Source organism: Phocoena phocoena, chromosome 18, assembly GCF_963924675.1.
Source record: "Phocoena phocoena chromosome 18, mPhoPho1.1, whole genome shotgun sequence".
Classification (NCBI taxonomy): Eukaryota; Metazoa; Chordata; class Mammalia; order Artiodactyla; family Phocoenidae; genus Phocoena; species Phocoena phocoena.
The window spans coordinates 34,381,881-34,396,186 of record NC_089236.1 but is presented as its reverse complement, the minus strand read 5'-3'; positions in this window follow the sequence as shown (position 1 = coordinate 34,396,186).

The window sequence follows — 14,306 nt, the reverse complement described above, 5'->3', positions numbered from 1 at the left end:
GTATATTAGTTAGCTGTGCTGCAGTAGCAAACAATGCCAAACTTTCAACAACAAATTTATTTTTCTCATTCATTTTACATGCTGCCATCATGAGTCAGCTGCTGTAACTTTACTGAAAAGTAAGGCATTTAATTATTATTGTTTTGCTCTTTAACTTGAAAAAAGCCCCTTATTTTCAGACATTTCGTGTTCTTGTTGTTTTGTCTATTTTTGTCAGTACCTTGAATAGTATGTTGGACTTTTAATAAGAAATATTGAACTAAATTGATATGTTAGCATTCAGACAAACCTTGATGTCTATACTTCAGATTTAATATACAACCAGTATCTATATAATGTATGCCTTTCTTTTTATTTATTTTACTTTCCATTACATGCTATGATTTTCACCAAGGAAAAGCACAAAGAAATTAAGTGTACAATAGTGTGTAAAAATCATTATCTTAAGGTCAAAAGAAACCCAGAACACCTAAAATAAAGACTTGATTAAGTATGTTTTAAGTTACTTTTTTATTATTTTACTACATCCCCAAGGACACAGTGTAAAGTGAATTGGAGTGAAAAAAATTTGAGTGATCAGTATCATCATGGCCTAAATTACCTTGAATCATTTGTTCATCTCTAACTGTTATGAGCAACTTGAATGGACATTTTCTATATCAATTGACATGATACTGAATATATTTCAATTTAAGTTCCTCTTAAATACCATTTTTATGTGCTACATAGAACAAGATTCTGGTGTGTAGCCTTCATTTCCAGTTTATTTGCTTCAGTTGAAAGATAATTTGATTGCTTTCCTTTTGTGTCAGTTAGGATACTATTAGAAGTTTTTCATACAAATATGAAACTCAAAATTGAGTTTATAATTATCTGTACAGAATTACTTTGTCTATTTATGTGATCTTTTTCTAAAGAGTATGAGTATTTCTGTCTCCTATAATACGTAAATGGAGAAAACCTGAAGGTAAAATTCAACTTGTACTGAATAGAAAACCATCCTAAGAGCTATAAACCCCAAACACAGATCAATAGAAATTTCTTTAAATCCAGCCCCAATTTACTCTCTTGGACTATTCTAATAGATAAATAAATGAATTCTCTATATCTAGACATGCCATGTTTCAATTCATTTATTTATAGCCAGAGTGAGCCTTCTGACTTCTAGTATGATCTTATCATTCCCCTGTTTGAGAGTCATCAATGTTCTTTAAAGGAATCTTGTAAACTTTTCAACCCTTAAATCTTAACATTGGCACTCTAGCTATATTGCATTAACTGTGTTTGTGTCAAAATGTTTTGATTTCTATGCCTTCACATATAATCTTCTCTATATCTGAAATGACTTTTCCCATCTTCTTTTCATTGATGAAATGTTTGGCTTTTTTAATGACTCAGTTATTTAAACTGTTGGGTTCCTTCTTCCTTTATTTATTTTATAATTTATTCAACACATAATTATTAAGAAGCTACAATGTGTTGGATAGTATGACAAGACCTGGATAAATAAAAGTAGATAGTCACTCTAAGCTTTTTGTGAAATAGAATATCCAATGCCTCATATAAATATAAAGACATAGCAAGTGGACAGTGCTATAAAGAAAAGAAACATGGAATTATGATAGAACATAAATTAGGAACATTACCAAATCACTGAGTTAATGAAGCCTTTACAGACAAAATAATAATTAAAACAAGAAGTAAAAGGTGAGTGAGTAGGAGCTGACTACATGAAAAGGCGGGAAGAGAGAATTCAAAGCAGAAGGAAAACCACGTTAAATTCCCTGTGGTAGAAATTGGTTTGGAAGATACAACATTTTGAAAGAGGATCCATCTAGGTGAATGATGAATTTGTAAATCCTTCAAGCTGCAGTCCAGGGAGCCGTGTAAAATATCTTCCACTTATTTATCATAGCTTAAAGTATGTTCATGAGGGAAATCTGTGGAGAACATCCTGCCTTTCTTATCTCTTTTGTTCAAGCTATATTTTATTTTGTGAATATTATGCAAAGCTTGTCAAACGGTCATTCTCTAATTGGAGTTTAAATGAAGTTTTCTTTAGTTGTGCTTCCACTGCCATTTCTCTCAGAAGCTTTATTAACGTTGAAGAAGATTTGATGTCTGTACGTCTGCATAACTTGGATTAAATTATTCTGAGTTTTTGTCTGCTTTGTTTTACATATGGTTGTACACATAACTCCATATGAACAGAGAAGTCAGTACTATTAAACAAGACACATAAAATGAGCACAGGTAACTAATGACTCAACTACCAGACAACCATCCAGTTAGTTATGAAGAATCTAAATTTATTAAACCAAAAAATATACATCTCTCATATGAATGGATAAAGATGATGTGACACATATATACAATGGAATATTACTCAGCCATAAAAAGAAACAAAATTGAGTTATTTGTAGTGAGGTGGATGGACCTAGAGTCTGTCATACAGAGTGAAGTAAGTCAGAAAGAGAAAAACAAATACTGTATGTTAACCCATATATATGGAATATTAAAAAAAAATTGATTCTGATGAACCTAGCTGTAGGGCAGGAATAAAGAGGTAGACATAGAGAATGGACTTGATGACATGGGGTGGGAGGGCGAAGCTGGGGTGAAGTAAGAGTAATGTCGACATATATACACTACCGAATGTAAAAGAGTTGGCTGGTGGGAAGTAGAAGCATAGCACAGGGAGATCAGCTTGGTGCTTTGTGATGACCTAGAGGGTGGGATAGGGAGGAGGGGAGGGAGGCTCAAGAGGGAGGGGATATGGGGACATGTGTATGCATATGGCTGATTTGTTTTGTTGTACAACAGAAACTAGCACAGTATTGTGAAGCAATTATACTCCAATAAAATCTATTAAAATTATATATATATATATATATATATATATATATATATATATATATATATATATATACACATCTCTCTAAGTATTATATTACTGTTACGGGCAATAGAGAGGAAAATTTAGTTCATAGGCAGCTCTGTATTACAACAAGTGCAAGAAATTTTCAAACATTGTAAATTTTATGAGAAATTACAAATGAGAAAAAGACAAGCTTTTCTTCTACTCCAAATATCTTAAAAAATAAATACTTCGTTTGTGAGAAAATGCTCCTAGAAATATTACATAGATTAATGAAACTATGAAAATCATTTGAGAGCCTCATTTAGATACACTGACACAGTGTACTACTTTCTAGAATACTCAACACTCATCACAATAAGGACCCTAGAGCACAAAGTACTAAAGAGTTTTAAAAATTTTCTTATTAGTTGAAAATATTTATTAAATATTGTGCAATGGCACTTTCTCCAGAAATTTGTGAAATACTTTAAAAAAGGTATTTGAGTCTCACATATTTAGAAGTGAGGAAGCATCCTATTTCTTCTTACTTAGTAAGGATAAAACACACAAACATTCTTTTACTCATTTGATGTAACTATACTATTTGAAAAAATTGATTTTCATATATAAACACAACCAATCTGTAGAACTAGATAATTTTTAATATTAATGTAGCATTACATAAACCTCACTAAATCTATCTTTTACTATAGGTAATTCTGATTAAATAAATTTGACATATGCTTTAAAAGACTAACGAGGCAAATTTGACTTAATCATTTCAGACATACATATACACAAAGCAGAAAATTCAGACTACCAAATATAAGCACTGGACAGAAACAGAGAAAGCCCCCAGAATTAAGTGTGCATCTATCTGGCCAAGTTATATTCAGTATTTTCTCACTTCTACATTTTTATCCTTTAAAGTATCCTCCTTAGAGATCTAGGGTCTACTAGATCATTCATAAGATGCTGTCGTGTTTTTAAAAATTAAAAAACATGGAAACCCTCAATTAAAATTTATATTTTTCATGCCCTGAGGGATTGTTTTATGCCAATTTTAAGTAAGTTAATTTGTATTCAAAATTTAACTGACTTATTTGAATAACTCTTGCTATTTTCTTTGTTCCAAACATTACTATGTGCCCATGATAATTTTTATATAGCTTATGGTTAACAGTATTAGGCATGTTTAAAACACTCGTGCTATCAGACAAAATCCAATAAGTGTCACAGAGAGCTGTGAATGTTGTTTTCTGACTAAGATGATATGAGAAGGCTTTAGGGAGAAAGGAGCCATATGTCAGAGTTTTGAAGACTAGGTACACTTTGTAAAAACTCAGATGGAGAGAAAGAACATTTTAAATAATACAAAATTTTTAAAAGAAGAAATGATGTAGGAAAGTTAAGCATCTCTTGATGAACAGAATGTAGTAGTAAAGTTTGGAGACAGTGAACATTGTTTTGTAAAAGGGTTGTAAACAAGGCAAGAAAATACATATGTAAGGGAAATGTATTGGGAAGCATCTGGAATGGAAGAGTAGAGGAAGACACAGCTAAAGCTGCTGTTGTTGTTTGGTTTTATTCATTTTTAATTGATGAATTCTTAATATTTAAGCTTTCATGTAGAGATTTTACTTTATTAATAAGTTGGCTCATTCAAAACCAGAATTTCAATGACAGTAGAACTTGTTGCTCCCAAGAGAATGATACTTCCTTAATTTTTACTGTTCATTTTAAAATAACTTTTTACTGAAATACATTTTAATGTGAGTATCAGGAAAGCCCTAAAATCATGAGTGCACAACTGAATGAACCTTTATCAAGTGAACACACCTGTGTAATCACAGCACAGATGAAGAAGTAGAATATTTCCAAAACCCAGTATTCACATTCTCCTTTAGTTGCTGTATATCTCACAAAGGTGATTGGTAACCTGACTTCTATCATGATAGATTATTTTTGTCTGTTTATAAACATTATATAAATGGAATCATAGTGTGCACTACTTAATATCTGGCTTCTTTAACTCAACAGTAGGCTTGTAATATTCATGTCATGTGTAACAAAATTTCTTTCTTATTTATTGCCATATAGTATCCCATGGTCCCTCTAAGAAGAAAACACAATACATATAATTATCCATTTTACTGTTGGTGGTTATTTAAGCTGTCTCCTGTTTGGGGGTACCATAAGTAATGTAGGAATGAACAGTCTCTGTTATGGAATGAATTGCACCCCCCCAAATTTATATGTTAAAGCCTTAATCCCCAAAGTGATCGTATTTGGAGATAGGCCTTTTAGGGGAGGTAATTAAGGTTAAATAAGGCCATAAGAGTGGGGCTCCAATTTCATGGGGTTAGTATCCTAGAAGAAGAGAAAGAGACACCAGAGATGTCCCTTTCTGCCTCAGTGCAAACACAGAAAAAAGGCCACTTGTGGACACAGCAAGAAAGTGGGCATGTACAAGCCAGGAAGACAGACTTCACCAGAAACCAAACTTGGCACCTTGATCTTGGACTCTGGCCTCTATAAGAGTCAGAAAATAAATATCTGTTGTTTAAGCTACCTAGTCTGTGGTATTTTGTTATGGCAACTCAATTAGTCTAATAAGCTCTCATACATAAATACCATAAAATTCTGTGTTCATTTTAATATAGAGGTTTTGCAAATTTTTCATTAGTTTTTTGGTTTGTTTGTTTTGCTTTGTTTTTGGCTGATTGTGTCTTCATTGCTGTGTTCAGGCTTTCTCTAGATGCGTCGAGTGGGGGCTACTCTTCATTGCGTTGCACAGGCTTCTCATTGCTGTGGCTTCTCTTTGTTTCAGAGAACAGGCTCTAGGTGCATGGGCTTCAGCATTTGTGGCACATGGGCTCAGTAGTTGTGGCTCGCAAGCTCTAGAGCACAGGCTCAGTAGCTGTGGCACATGGGCTTAGTTACTCCATGGCATGTGTGGACCAGGGCTCGAACCTGTGTCCCCTGCATTGGCAGGTGGATTCTTAACCACTGCACCACCAGGGAAGTCCATTTTCATTTGTTTCATTACTAGGTAACTGAAACTTTCTGCAACTACTAAAATGTTATCAATCACTTTGTAATTTTCATTGTCAACTTATAAAAACATTTTATGTTGGCCATGCAGTTCTCTGTAAAATTTAACTTTTTAACTGTAACAGTTTATTTCTAGATTATCTTGGATTTTCTATATACACATTAAGTCATCTCCAAATAGGCAGTGTTTCATTTCTCTTTCTCCAATTCTTATAATTTATATTATACAAGTAATATTATTATACAAGTAATATTTCTAGTAATATGATAAATAGAAGTGATAAGAGTAAACACACTTCTTTTATTCCTGATCTCAAGATTGAACACTTTCAATCTTTCACTGTTATGTGTGATGTTTAGTGGAGGTATTTTAAAAATATGGTTGACTCTTAAACAACATGGGTTCAAACTATGAGGGTTCACTTATACACTGATTTTTTTTCAAAAGTAAACACTACAGTACTCCTTGATTTGAGGTTGGTTGAGTCCTTGGAAGCAGAACTGTGGCTATGGAGGACCAATTGTAAGTTATAATCAGATTTTCAATTGTGCAAAGGGTTGGCAGCCATAACCCTCATGTTGTTAAAGGGTCAACTGTACTCTTTAACTAATTAAGTTAGTCTTTTACCATTTGTAGTTTACTAAGATGTTTTTCTTATATTTATCAAATGATAAAATGCATCTACTAAGAGTATGACTTTTTTCTCTTCCTTTGTATCAGTCAGGATTTGATTAGAGAAGCAGGTCACTAGAAGTGATTTCAATTAAGGAGAATATTATTTGAATTTGACCTTAGACAATTGTGGTAATTAAATTAACAGCTCATGTAATTTTGTTGACTTGGAGTCTGGTGCAGCACAGGGTAGCATCTGCATCAGCAGCACAGACAGTTAGGAAGGAAGATGAATGGGAGGTAGAGAAGACCGAGGACAAACTGGAATCCATGAAGAGAAGCTCAAACTCACAAAGGTAAATTGAAACCCATTAGTCTCACCACATCTAAGCTTCCAACTTCAATGATCTCAGTGATCTGCAGGAGAAAATGGTATTATTTCTTCTAATCCAGTAGTGAGAGCAACAGAAAATAATGACCTAGAGGAAGCTGAAGGAGATACTACCATGTACCAACAATGTGAGTCAGTTGATTGATGACAGCATGCATGAGTTGCAACAGTGCCTGAACTTACTCTGACTCCCCAGCATAAAAATGGCAGCTGTTTATTTTTCACCTTCCAAATTTTATATAGCTTTCTCTTGTAACCAACCCTAGACAAGCCACATTTGAAGAATGAAATTCTTTTCCAGTTGAGCTATATTGACACAGAACAAATACATACACAGCTATCCATACCTAACTTCCAAATAAAGACAAAAGCAAAAGCCTGATTCCACGTAGGATGATAGTATAATAGCTAGTATAACTGAAAGCATTCTAACTGTAAACTTTTACCTCACCCCTAAGCATCTTTCTCCTCAAAGTAGTAGACATCAGGGTAGAGTGGGTAGAAAGGATGGGGTGTCGAGCAAGAAACACTTCATGCCTGTAAATAAGACATTGTATTTAATTTTTGTTTTGAGAAGCTGTCTACACAGCTAAACCAAACAAACTTCTAATGTTTTCTGTCCACCCAATTTTCTACATCTTCATTCCCAACACCATATATTTTACTCTTGGGGACTTCTTGACCCAATAGCTCTAGCCACCTTGTCCGTCATCTGGGACTGCAGAACTTGTTTCCCTGTTGTCATAAGAACATACCTCCTTCCTCCTGCCTGAAGGAGAGTGAGCAATGATCAAAGCACCATTTGGGCAGCTTTTTTCAATCCTTCTTCTCACTGTTCATCCTTTAAACATTCATTAGCAGGTAGAGAAGTGGGGGACCCTTACCAGCACTCCCACTCACTCACCACTTGGATAAGAACATTTGCTAACAGCTCCAAATGCAAATTTTTGTATTCCTTATGTCAGCTCAAACCATCATCCTTTCTCTTCTAGAAAGCCATGCCTTTGTTAGCACTTCATTCTCATTGCCCAAACTCTCAGTACCTATTAAGAATCTGAAATTTTACACTATTTGCAAGCTAACAAGTTAGTCTGCCACAGTTTGATGGATACTAGAGAGAAAAATGAGTGTACTGTGTCAAAGATAAAAGAGTTGCTAGTCACAAAGATAGCAGCAGTCAAAGTGTCAGGATTTGTGCTAGTTCCCTGAGACCGAATTCCCACAGAGTGATTCAAAGGGGGTTAGATATTGCCTGCACATACTATAGATTGTATTACAGCAGAAAAAACCCAAGTTTAGGAAACCCAAGCTTTTATACTGGTCAGGTTGTTCTGTTTTTTGCCCGGACATTATCTTTACTATACTGGATTGTAATGAAGCTTGCCATTTACTCCAGAGGGAGGTGCTATCTTAATCTTCCAAGGCTCTGTGCTCTACAGACATCCTTCAAAAGATAAGGTGGACAAAGCCAGTCAGTTCCTTTGCTCAGAAGACATGTAGAAATGTAAGAGAGCCATGGAGAATTATCCCCCAATATTCAACTGAACTCCACTGAGGTCACAGGTGTAAACTGAAAGGAAAGAGGCAACAAAGTAGGAGGATGGGCCATGGACATCTAGGCCATAGGCCATGCAACCTACTTACGACTTTAGGACCTTCCCAAGCTCAATCTTGTACATAGTAGTTCTGTTTGATGATGGAGTATTGCTGAACACATACACCTTTAAGGTTTGAAAGGTCAGAGAATACCCAAGTCATGATACATAACTCAGTTCAAATGGTAATTTTATGCTGTATGACCAAACATTCTGTCTCTCCTAGGGCCCTGAAGAAAGTTAAAAAGCTGTTGCTCAAAAAGAGAATTATTATCATCTGGGTAAGGGATCACATTACTACAAATTTTTAAGGAGCAGCCCAAGAGTTCAAATAGCAATCCTATTTGGTCAAATATATTTCAAGAAAAATTGGATCCTCTGGGCCATATGGCCTAAGTGGCAGAAGAGTTTTTTTGTTTTGTTTTGCTTTTGTTTTTTATAGAACACTGTACCTGTTGCAGGAATTTATATTTTTCTAAGTCCCGTTAAAAACTGCCAACTTTTAGGGTTACTTGGTACATGGGTCAGAGATGCTCACCCATAGCGGGTATTTGTTGCCTTCAATATTCAAAAGGCTGATTAAGCTTGTGTCTCTTTTTTCTAGCAGTACAAGATATCAGATGCAAAAATGTGTCCATTGAAGAAATATATCTCCATGTCTTGAACAGCTGGACCCCAAGAAACTTAACCTAGTTGACAGACCCCTAAACATTTGTAGAATTTATTTCACACTATCTGGAATACATGTGTCTTACAAGGGATTCTAGAATATTTGGTACTTTCTGCTACTAAGTTAAAAGGTCATGTTATAATCAGTGTAATGGAGAAGTACAATGTCCTGTAGAATAGAGAGGCAATCAAGGTTGGAAAGTTGAGCTAGCCCCAAAGGAGAGCAGAGAAGATGTATTGCTGGCCCTAACAGCTGTATGAAAATGGCTGCTGAGGATCTTTAACTGAGTATAGAGAAAAAAACAAAAACAAAAACACTGGCCAGATTAATGACACTTACCAGATCCCAGCACATGGGTTGACTTCTTCCAGCAATATAATCACATTGGAACAGTAACTTTAATTAAAAGAAAGACCCAATTAAGTTTATAATAATCCACTGTTCGTATCTAAAATTCATCTGAAAATTGTATGAGTGTGCGGTAAGGAATCATTATCCTTACATCTTTCAGGTTTTTAATGGTGGCATTAATCTCTGCAATCCCTCCAGTAACGTGGTGCATATTTTGTTTTAATACTTTTGTAGCTGAGTGGAAGTTCTGGTGGCTCCATTTGGCTTACACTAGCATCACATTTCTCAGTTCATAAGTCAGGGAATACATGTGGGCATTCTGCAAGGTACTAAATATGTCTATCCTATTAATCATTTTGGACTGAGTATACAATCACAGAGGACTCATGGTCTACGGGGACCACTGAGAGAAGGGCTCAAGCCAAAATTCCATTCCTAACATAACTCCATAATCCCTAGTAAGACTGTGGACCACAGTAGCATTTTGGGTCATCTGTAATTGTCAGTTCAAAGCAACGTATCCAGCAGTATCTAAAATGCCTGATTATTTCCCTTTCTCCAGTGCATAGTCACCCTAGTAAATGGTCATATGTCTCTTTGTAGAAGGCTGGGGAGATATATAGCATACAGCATCTGTTTATATAGTAGGATCCTTCCTCAAGCTATACTATCATTCCCTTAACTCAAGGTATTCTTGAGTTGTGAACTAGCTCTAGCCTGGAATTATTTGTGGGACTGTAACTCATTATTGTGGTGATTCAAGTCAGATCCCTATCATCAGATCTAGAGACTTTCAGGTTATACAAATCAAGTAAGATTTAAGCAGCCCACCCATGTATTTCAATTCTTGGGGTACCATAATCAGCTAGGCAATGCCAAAGACCTCCGATGGTCAGAACATTCTGACCACTTGATTCTTCCCTTCTACCCAGTATAGTGAGCAGACTTCCTGTGTTTTTGTTGAGTATAAACACAACCCCCATAGCTTTTTTGTCAAGTCTATTTTTAGCCCTAAATTTATTCTGCCTTGTCTCCTTTTTCCTGTGCTCCTGACTATTACACACTATTAAAAATAAGTATGTTTGAACATATTCATGCAAAGACACACACACAAAGATAGGACTGGTGAACTTAACATTAAAAGAATTATGTGTTGTTATTCTTAGAAAAGTACTTTTCGCATAGTAGAGTCTCCTTAATATTATAGATGACTTTGAAATGCAAATCAATTCTCCACAAAATAATTGTGACAGAAAGCCAGCTCAACATAGCTTAAGGATAGAGGAAAATATATTGCTTCCTGTAACTGAACCATAGGAAGGACAAGTATACAACGTAACCTTAAGCATATTGAGAACTGTAATTTACACCACAGTCCAGACCTTTGTCTCCACTGCTTGTTTTTGTTTCTCTCTGTATGTGAGCTTAATTCTCCCTGATTAGTTTTCTCAATTTTGGTCATTACTACGGCGCTCAGCATATATTAGAATAATACATTTGCACTTTTATCACTGGAGAGTATAAGCAAGGTAATAAAATAAATAGCCCATTCCTGGAAAACGTTATTGGCACAGGATTGAGAATATTCTTCCCAAGGTAAGGATACTGTTCTGTAACAGAGTTTTCTAGATAGTCAAAATAATAAACTTTGCTGATAAGAAAGAACTAATATTCATTTGTCTAAGAATTTCATCAACATCACCAAAATGAGACTTAACGAATAAAAACATGATTTATGCTAATGGAAAGATACATAGGAACTGTAAATTAGATGTTATGCATAGGTGTATAAATACATACATGCATATGTGTGTGTACATATAAAGGCATAGATGCATGTAGGTAGATAGATAGTTGTATTTAAGTTTAACAAGGGAAACAATCTTATATAAATAAAACGTTGTAAACATTTCAAAAAGATGTAAAAGGATGTAAACATTCGTTACCTCTGTTTTATTCAATTAAGTAAGGAAAAATCATAAAGCATAATAAGTGATCCAAATTTGAAATCTTGTAAGCTTTAAATGCCGTTTGTGTTTATGTTACATCAGATGGTTAAATTGTCTTGGAAACTAAGTTGGGAAATTTCCCCAAAATATTAAAAGACAAAATAGATAAAACTAATAAATTGACTCTAAACACGTGTGTGTGTACATAACAAACATTATAAGGAGGTAGACGATAGAATATAGACAGGGATAGATGAGAGATAGATAGATAGATGATAGGGAAAACAATATTTAAAGGGAAAAAGGAAATCAAATGGCATTGTATTTTCAATAGTTTATTATATGATTGTTAAAGAAATAAGTAAATATGTTTTTAAGCTAAATCTACAGGTCTGTACTATACTTTGGCAAGGTAACAAACTATGCTGTGTGTTAGAAATTGTGTTGAGTCTAACAATCAGTTCCAGCCACCATACTTCAATTGAGTTGAAAAAAGGTCTATGGACTTTGACCTGACTGTCTCTCCTATTGATTAAAGAGCTGTTTCCCACTGATCTGATGCACAAAATAATGACTATGCATGGATTGTTTGAGGACTCTGGCATTTTATCAGTAGGTATATTTCAGCTCCAAATAACTAGTACCCATTCACTGAGATATTTTAGATTTTTATGTAAAAAAGATACAATAGAATAGGGAATATGTAATTAGAATTAAATTTATTCAAATAAATTTAATTTGAATAAATTTATTCAAATAAATTTAATTAAATTTATTCAAAGTAAAACTACTTGCCTTTTCTTAAATGAAAATAATCTAGATTTTATAACTAAATGATACCACTCATATTAGCTATAAAGTAGAGAAAGATGGATGAACAATTTTATGGTTTGGATACAATTGTTGCTTTTCTCTCTGTTGAAATGTGCTTATGAGTCTCTTCTGTGTTTTGTATTGATCCATCACAGTCACAGAGTTGTCTTGTCTGATATTAGGGCTCCATGAAATTACATTCAACAGGAGAATGTGACAGCCTAGCAGTTAGGGCTGGACCACCGGCTAACTCCAAGACCAAGCTGACAGTGCCAGGCCAGCTTCCAGCTGTCATTTTCCTATGGAAATGTAGATGTGTAAAACTGAACATAATATCATAAAAGTAGAATAAAAAGTACAGATGGCAGTTGAGTAAGGGTTGGGGTGGATCTTTCACACCAGCTGAATTCACTGAAGCATTTACCTTATCAAATAAAGTACATATCCAGCCAAGAAACTCACAAAGGTATTATTGAATTCTGGAAATATTTGTGAGGTCTGCTCAGGTTGTGATAACAACTTCAATTGCATTACTAAGTGAACAATTTGTCTGAAATATTTTTATGTGACAGAATATTGTCTTTAAATGCTTTTTAAAGTATTAATCATATCTCCCACTCAATATTTTTGGGTTTTCAAGGGCTGTAACTGTGCCATATACCTCCTTCTATCTACCGTATAACACCTACTCAATGATAGTCTTAGTGTGGATGTTAATAAACAATTAAGTGATTGGTCATAGAAATGGATTAAATAATTAATAATTAAATGGAAAATAGAAATGGATTAAAAAGAGAAGTGACTTCTTCAAATTACTATAATTCATAATATTAGATGTCACCAGCTTCAGGAAATCATTTTCTGCAGAAATATATTTAAAATGCAATTTATGGAATATATTATTTTTATCTCCCTCCTCCTTGAAAGCTTACTTCAATAATTCTATGAGCTGCAACTTGAGACGATAACTTTTTCATTTATTTCCAACTGTCTCTGAAAATTAATGATAACAGGGATACTCAGACATTCAGCCTTTATAAGCACTTACATGTTCACCTTCTCTGATTCCTAGGATTGCTATCCAGCTGTAGTGCTTCTCACTGAAGAATACTTAAATTACCTCAAACTCAGACATAGCTACCTCCTGGAAGCTTACTAAGTATAAGAATGGTTTAGGGCTTCCCTGGTGGCGCAGTGGTTGAGAGTCCGCCTGCCGATGCAGGGGACACGGGTTCGTGCCCCGGTCTGGGAAGATCCCACATGCTGCGGAGTGGCTAGGCCCGTGAGCCATGGCCGCTGAGCCTGCGAGTCTGGAGCCTGTGCTCCGCAACGGGAGAGGCCACAACAGTGAGAGGCCCGCGTACCACAAAAAAAAAAAAAGAATGGTTTAGAATGTTCTCAAACTTTATCATACATTAGAAACACTTGGAAGCTTGTGACCACATAGTTTGCTAGGCCCCACCTCCAGAATTCCTGATTCAGTAGGTTCCCAGGTGACATGAACGCTGCTGGTCTAGATACCACATTTTGAGAAATATTCATTTAGACATTAAAAAACTTATTTTGAGAACTACTGATTTAAATATTGTGGTAGGCAGAATAATAGTCCCCCAAATGTGTGCACAACTTAATTTGCTAAAGCTGTGAATATATTACATTACATGGAAGAAGAGATTTTTCAGATGGGAATAAGGTTAAGGACCTTGAGGAAGAAAGATGACACTAGGTCATAAGGGTGGACCCAATATAATCACATGGGTCTTAAAAGTGGACATCCTTCCCAGATGTATTAGAGAGAAGGCAATGTGACTACAAAAGAAAGGTCAGAGAGATGAAATGATATTGGCTTGCAAGAGGAAGGAAGGTTGTCCTGAGCCAAGGAATATGAGCAGCCTCTAGAAACTGGAAAAGACAGGTTTTCACATAGAGCTTCCAGAAAGAAACTCAGCTCTACTGACACCTTGACTTTAGCCTACCAAGACTCATGTTAGACCGATCTATAGAATATAA